Source organism: Rhincodon typus, chromosome 25 (assembly GCF_021869965.1).
Source record: "Rhincodon typus isolate 14 chromosome 25, sRhiTyp1.1, whole genome shotgun sequence".
Taxonomy (NCBI): Eukaryota; Metazoa; Chordata; class Chondrichthyes; order Orectolobiformes; family Rhincodontidae; genus Rhincodon; species Rhincodon typus.
Genome location: NC_063356.1, coordinates 29447137 through 29455310, shown reverse-complemented (window position 1 = coordinate 29455310; position 8174 = coordinate 29447137).

Sequence of the window (8174 nt, the reverse complement as noted above, 5' to 3'; positions counted from 1 at the left end):
GCAATTATCAGAAGTGCTAATTGGGCATAAGTAAACCTGTTCTGACTATATATGGTTTGAGCCGCCAGAGGCAGGTGAATGTGAGATTGGTGTTTTGTTACTCCATCCCAATAAATCCGTGATGTTTGGGTGTAACAACCAGTGGCTTGTGTATAGGAAGACAAACGGGAGCTCAGATTATTGCAACCTGAGCACAGGTGACTGATGGGGTTTTCCACAAACAGATGTAAAGAAATGGGATATTTGGCTACTGACCTGGAGAAAGGGCTAGAAATTGGGTAGCGATGCTGCTGAAGGTAATGGGTAGAACTGTGCCCTGCACAAAATCAGAAATGGGCTAAAACCAGCCAGAAGTGCACTCCTACACATTTGTGTGAGGATTATCTCAGAACCACAAAACAGGGTGGTTTTAAAACACACAAGCAAAACCCAGTACCTCAATGTACATCACAAATTGGTACTGGTGGTGTTAGATATATCTGGAACCCAGCTGCCAGAATGGTGCCCATCCCAACTGTAGAAATTATACTTGTATTTGATCCATCAGCTATTCAGACAGAAAAAGGGATTGACACGGGGGAGGCCAGACCAAGGCTAGAGGGATGTAGTAAAAGAGATAGGTTGAATGATCTGGCAGCAGCATAGAGAGCAGGTGTGTACACAGTCAATCCCCTCAATTTGGATAATAAACTCAGATTTATAACCCAGCAAGTTAAACAGACCTTGGGTAAAATTAATCTGGATAGTGGGTTAGATGCTGAGGGGGAAATAAAAGAAAACAGGTAGACCAACACCTGGTAATGCTGCTAGGAGGGTACGTCAGGACCATAATGAGATCATCTGTGGAAAGATAGGTGATAGCAGTATGCAGCAGAATAGGACCCTGTGCAGTATCATTGGCCAGTTGATGATAGAACACTTGAGAAAGAACTCCAAACAGGCTAAGCAAGGGCAATTCCCATTTTGGATCAGTGACGAGCAGATACAGCACTTGTGTGGGAAGAGATACCCCAATATTTCAAATTGTCAATCACTATAATTGACCAAGGTCTGGTTTAACAATTTTAAGGGGACCCCTGGAAAGGCCAGTGGAAATAGTACTGGGAATCTCAATCAAAATGCCAAATCACGTATCTTTGAGGTGGAAAATGTCTGTATTATCCAAGAGGGAGTATGGTATATTATGACAGCACCTTTCTGTAAGCTGTTGAGAAAAAGGGAAGGCTCGTAAGTACCACTCTGGAAATGTGTCAGTAGACAAAAGGAACTGTGTGACCCTACCACACATAGTCAAATGAACATGTGGATTTCGGACAAACACCGTTCTAAATGATACCATAGAGATCCGGAGTCTGAACTCAAGCATCACCAGGGTACTGTATAGGGGGAGGGAAGAATACTGCATTGCATTATCATCCCTAAAACACTACCAATATGGAACTTTTATCTGTAACATCCAAAACACCACCTTTTGTATAGGCCACATGTGCCAGCCAGGGTAGGCCTAATCAAGTTCCCAGATATCCACAAGAGGAGTGAGATCTTTGTCAATCCATTGGCGAGGAGACACAAACATTTGGGAAATATTGGGAGAAGTATGACACTAGCATTGAACACCTACCAGAAAAATTACAATAGGCCCAGACACAATTGGCAAATGTACATAAAGTTTTTGCTACTTTTGTTCTGCAGACTGAGCAAATTCAAAAGGGTATCAGGCAAATCAAAATGACTCATTGGTGGGATGACTTCTTGGACTGGGGCTCAAACGTGCAGATACACACATGGCTATGTCTCTTATCACCCCTGGTTATGTCGATCATCCTGTTTACTTTGATCTATCTCATCATCCTCACGGTTAAATCTGTCCGCTGGAAGAAGGAACTCATCCAGAAACTAACTTTGGACTCTATGCTCTTACAGCCAAGAAATTAATGAGCCCAGACTGTGTCGTGCAAGAACTATATAAATTGTTACGATATGAATTGTACTGTATCGAGTGCTGCTAATCACCAGACGCTTGAAAACAAGCCAGCATATTTAAAAGTGATTAATTCACAATTTATGTATTCAGTTATTTGTATATAGTACTGCTAAGCTTATTGATGTGTGTAAGGAGGGTAGTTAATGTACAGTGTATTGTTTATGTATAATGGGGAACCTAGATACTCTAGGAGTTAGGCTATCTGTCTAAGACTTGATACATGCCTACACAAGAGCATAGTCTGAGCCTGGATCAACAGAAGGGACTGTGGTCAAGTGACCATGGGCCCAAAATTGGACATTCTAAACTGATGCACAGCTGGAGAAATCAGGCCTGACAGAAATTGGCAAAACTAAATTAAACACAGCCAGCAGCTATTGGCTACAGAGAATGGTGGAAACCAAGTTCAAGAAGGTTCCAAACGTTCAGGGGAACCAGTTAGAACCACCCTGAGGGTTGTGTATTGGAGAAATATTGATCAGACTTTTTGGCACCTTGACTTCCAGCCAGTGCTTGAGGATGTACATGTTACACCTCACTGGCATGGCAACAGGGAAAGTTGTTGGCACAACCCCATTAGATGCTTTGAACCCCACTCATGAACCTATTGGCCAAAGGTCACAGTGCATTCAGGAAAGTCTGGGGTGAAGGGGAAAGAATGCACATCTGGAAGCCATGCCCTCAGTGAATACTTGCAGCAAGTCTTGGGGCGGAACCCAAGAAGACCCAGGAGAAGATCCACCTGTGAAATCCACCTTTGTAGAAGAGAGTGAAGCCTATGTCAGAGAGGAATAAGATTCCAATAGCTCAGCTCAAACACGTGGATTGTTGCAGGTAATGTCCTTTCTTGGATGGCTAGAGCTAGATAGAGAGTAAATATTGCGGGTATTTGGGAAATGCTCACATGGTGTTTTTAATAAGGAATATTTTGTTAATAAAATCAGATTGAAGCACCAACCAAATTCTGTCCATAAGACCATAAAATATAGGTGCAGAATTAGGCCATTCAGCCTGTTGTGTCTGCTCCACAATTCGATCATGGCTGATATGTTTATCAACCCCATCGTCCTGCCTTCTCCCTATAATCCTCGATCCCCTTAATAATCAAGAACCTGTCCATCTCGGTCTTTAATACAGTCAATGACTTGTCTTCCACAGCCTTCTGCGTAAATAAATTCCACAGATTAACTATCCTCTGACTTACAAAATTCCTCCCCATCTCAGTTCTAAAGGGTTGTGCCTTACCCTGAAGCTGAGCCTCAGGTCCTAGGCTTTCCTAACAGTGGAAACATCTCCACATCCACTCTATCCAGGCCTCTCATTATTCTGTAAGTTTCAATGAGAATCCCCTCATCATTTTAAACTCCATGGATACAGACTCAGAGCCCTCAAAAACTTTTCATATGACAAGCCCTTCATTCCCAGGATCATTCTTGTAAACCTCCTCTGTATCGCCTCCATTGCCAGCACATCCTTCCTTAGATACTGGGCCCAACACTGCTCACAAGTGGTCTGATCAGAGCCTTATACAGCCTCAGAAGTACATATTTGCTCTTGTATTCTAACCCTCTTGAAATGAATGCTAACCTTGCATTTGCCTTCCTAACTGCCAACTGAACCTGTATGTTAACCATAAGATAATCCTGAACCAGGATGCCCAAGACCCTTTGTGCTCCAGATTTCTGAAGCCTTTCCTCGTTTAGAAAATAGTTTACGCTTCTATTCTTTCTACCAATGTGCATAACCTCACACTCTAGTATCCCATCTGCCATTCTTTGCCTACTCACCTAGCCTGTCCAATGCTTTCTGCAGCCTCCCCACTTCCTCAACACCACCTGTCCCTACACCTATCTTTGACTCATCTGCAACTTTAGCAATAATGCCCTCAGTTCCTCTGTCCATATCATTAATGTATTATGTGAATAGTTGTGGTCCCAACGTTAACCACTGCAGAACTCTACTAGTCACCGGTTGCCATCCTGAAAGGGACCCCTTTATCCCCACTCTCTTCCTTCTGCCTGTCAGCAAATCCTCTATCAATGCTAGTACCGTGCCTCTAACACCATGGGCAGCCATCTGTGTAGCACCTTATCAAAGGCCATCTGGAAATCCAAAAAGACCACATCCACTGGCTCTGCTTTACCTAACTTGCATGTTACCTCCTTAACTATTCATAACAGATTTGTCAGGCAAATCCTCTGATTAATGAAGCCATGCTGACTCAGCCCTATTTTACCATGGTCTTCCAAGTATATCTGCAATATCATCTTTAATAATGGACTCTAAAATCTTATCAATGAATGAGGTCAGGCTAACTAGTCCATAGTTTCCTGTCTTTCACTGCAATGACAAAAGTTCTTAGGTTTTTAATAAATAAACTGGTCGAAGTGTCCAAAGTGTGGACAACTCCATTTGCAAAGTTCCTTGAGATCCAGCATTGACCTGAGACTTTATTGCAATCATTTCGTTTTGTGACTTTTCAGAAATAGAGCTATATTTTGGAATAATATGTCATTCAGTATAACATACAAGCACACTTATCTTCCTCTTTTCAGCCCCAGTATTGCATCTCGACCAAACTTTACAGTCGTCATAGTAAAAATATTCTAAGTGGTTTTATTGGTCTTGTTCTATCCAACTTTCCTGCTTCACCCAAAACCATATTTCAGAACTTCCTGAGATAGCAAGAACTGTAGATGCTGGAGTCAGAACTTCCTAATCTTTTTGGGATGCCTGATTTTTTTCGACATTTCTACCCCATGCAACATGGCACTCCAAATCACAGCCATAGTAATTACTTTTGTTAGCATTCTACTCGTTCTAATGCCAATTATTCCTTTATGTTTGGAGAATGCATTTTTTTATTATAGTTTTATCCTGATTTCTTCATAGCAGCAACAATCTTTTGAAAAGATAATTCCCCGATACAAAGAGGAAAATTAATAGAGAGAAAAATTGCATGAGGGAGTAAATAAGACAGGAAGAAAAAATACTAAAAATGTTAAATTTTATATTTTGAAAATCTCCATTATCAAATAAAACCTGAAGGAATGAGACTCCATATTTGTAACCATCCATTTTCAATGTCAAAATATTTGATTAACATTTGTTTTGCTCTTTTAAATGGTTGCTTAGACTGTAATGATAGGGTTAAATTTCTGTTACACATTTACACAAGCAAATGTACCAACTTGATGCCATCGCACTTCCTATCAATATTGGGGGAGACAGTGAAAGCAACAGGTGGAGCAATATTTGCTTCTAACCACAGATCTGTTCAAAGTTGTTGTACCATTAGCATGTAAATAATTGAATACCATTAATCCTTATAACTGCTAATTTTTGTCTATTAAATGGAATTAATGATTGAAAGTTTTAATAAGCACTGTAAGCAATATGTTACATTCAATTAGAGTAACAAATATCATTTGTGCAACACCAAAACAATTGTTTGTCTCTTCTGTAAAGAATCTCCCACAGGAAATGTCACAAAATAATATTTTAAAACAGTACTGCTATCATACAATACCGCAAACATCATCTTACTTACAAACAGCTTGTCTGTTGAGGCTGAGAAATGCTTCTGAAATAATCAGAACTTCAAACTGAAAGCATCTTCATGTCAGGATACAGCTTTTACTATCTAGTATCTGTAACTAATTAGAACCAGAGAAGGAAATATTAGGTCAGAGAATCAAAATCTTAGTCAAAGAGGCAGATTTTAAGGATTACTCTAAAGGAGGTGGAGAGACATCTGAAACCTAAGTTCTTGGCAACTAAGGTGTGAACATTGGTTTTAAAGCAATTAAACTTGGAGGTGTTCAAGAGACAAGAATTAGAGGAGTGTTGCTATCTTGAAGTGTAATGGAGTCGTAGGAGATGGCAGAAATGTTGGTGGGGTGGGGGCAAAGTCATGTACTGGTTTGGAAACAAGGATGAGAATTTTAAAATCAAGACATTACTTGATGGAGAATGAATGAAGGCCAGTGAACAACTAGACTTGGTGTGAGTTAAGTCACTGGCAGCAGAGATTCAGATGACTGGAGTTTAAAGAGGGTAGGATGTGGGAGACCAACAGGATTGAATTGTGGTCATGCCTGAAAATAGTTTCAGTCTTTGTGATGTTTAATTGAAGGAAATTTCTGTCAATCTGGTATCCAATGTTGGGCAAGCAGACTCATAATGGAAGAATCAAGAGAGGTGATGGTGAGGTAGAATTTGATGTTGTCAACCTATAAAATAAAACCTAAAACTATAGCTTCAGATGATGCCACCAAGGAGCAGCATTTTGGTGAGAAATGGGATTCAAATCTCCTGCTACTGTAACCTTCACCTTCCATCCACCCCTCCCCACTACTCTCTATTCCCTTCTCATTTATCTAAGTATCTTGTTTTCTCTTCAATGTGTCAATAATGTCTGCATCAATCATATCATGTGACTATTAATCATACATTCTGTGTAATGAAACTCCTCTTGAATTATTTACTTGATCTATTGGTTTTCATGTTTTAATGATGCACCATTTTTCTGGACTCATGTTCTCTTCTCATTTGCTATACTGAAACCTCCCATAATGTGAAAGTTCTCTGTCAGGTCACCTTCCATCATAGATAAATGAGGTAGTTGTGTGCTCCAAATTAGGCCAGCATTCCTTGCTCTCTTCCTCTTCTCCGGTACTTCAATATACCTTTAGTGTGGAAAGAGTGACAAGGATTGAAGGCAGCTTGCTGGGTGATAATCGGCTGAGGATCCAATGGATGTTGGGGGCCAGGGAAAACAACAAGGTGAATGGATAGATGTACATCAGGTACATAATTTGTGGCCAAAAGTTACTATAAAGATAACATCCTTTCCAATCTTTCTGCCTCATAGTCATATTGACCAGAGAAATAGCCAGAAAGTGTACTACACCACCTTTCCTCTTTTTTTTAAACTGGTGATTTGATCATTGAGATCCATCGTCAAGAATTGCTCCATAGCATCACCCAGTGGTCAAACTGCATATAGATTGAATAACAGTTATTTTAAACAATATGTACATATAAAAAAGCAATACTGACATCATAGAATCATACAGTACAGGAGAGGACCTTCAGCCCATTGAATTTGCACTGACAAAAAAGCTGGAGGTGTTGCAGAGGAGCTTCACCAGGATGTTGTCTAGGATGGAGCAATTTAGCTATGAAAAGAGGGATGCTGCTTGGCCTGCTGTGTTCATCCAGTTCTACACCTTGTTATCTCAGATTCTCCAGCATCTGCAGTTCCTACTATCTCTGGATAAGCTTGGGTTGTTTGACCTGATTGAGGTGTATAAGGTTATGCCAATGTAAGTGAAACATTTGCACTCTCATCTAAGTAGTATCGCTAGTGACTCGCTTTATCAATATGTTTAATTTTACTATTATCCAGTAAGTATTGTGTTCATTGCCTTATATTCCCAAATTGAAATTCTGAGCATTAATGGGATAATGTAATATTTTGCAATTAATTATGTAAATCAGTTTTATTCCTGAGATCATGATGACCCTTGCACACTGCTGGCTCTGGCTTAGCTGATAACCTACTCCCGAAAAATATTTTTCACTTTGAAGTTTAATTCCCCTTCAGGGATCCATGATTCTACATTTACCTGAAGAATTCCTGTTTTCAATACAGAAATACATGGTAAAACCGTGATTTTGAAATTAAATATGTAATTTAATTTCTTCACACCTAATAAAATTGAAAGCCATATGGACGTAAATTGAGGTAGTGAAATGCAACAAATCTACAACACAAAATCAAAAATCCCCTTTGCCCCTTTCTGGTCTGCAGTAGCACAGCATGACCACTCAGGGGCAGTATTTTGAATAATGTAGTTTTCAGAAACATACATGTCTAAGAAGATCATTTTGTATTTATGTGTTGTGGTTTTAATGTTATAGGTACTTCACAGGAGCATGATGAATAAAAAGTAATGCTAAATCACATTTGGAAGTATTAGGATTAGACAAAGAGGTAGTTTTCAAGGAGTGTTTCAAAGGAGGAAAGAAACAATATGTTAGGAGCAGGGTAGGCTATTTGGCCCCTTAAGCCTGCTCTGCCATGCAATAAGATCACAGTTGATCTGACAGAGGCCTCAAATGACTTTCCAGCACTACTCACAAAGATAGAGCAATTAAAGCTGGGGATATTCAAAACCAGAATGAA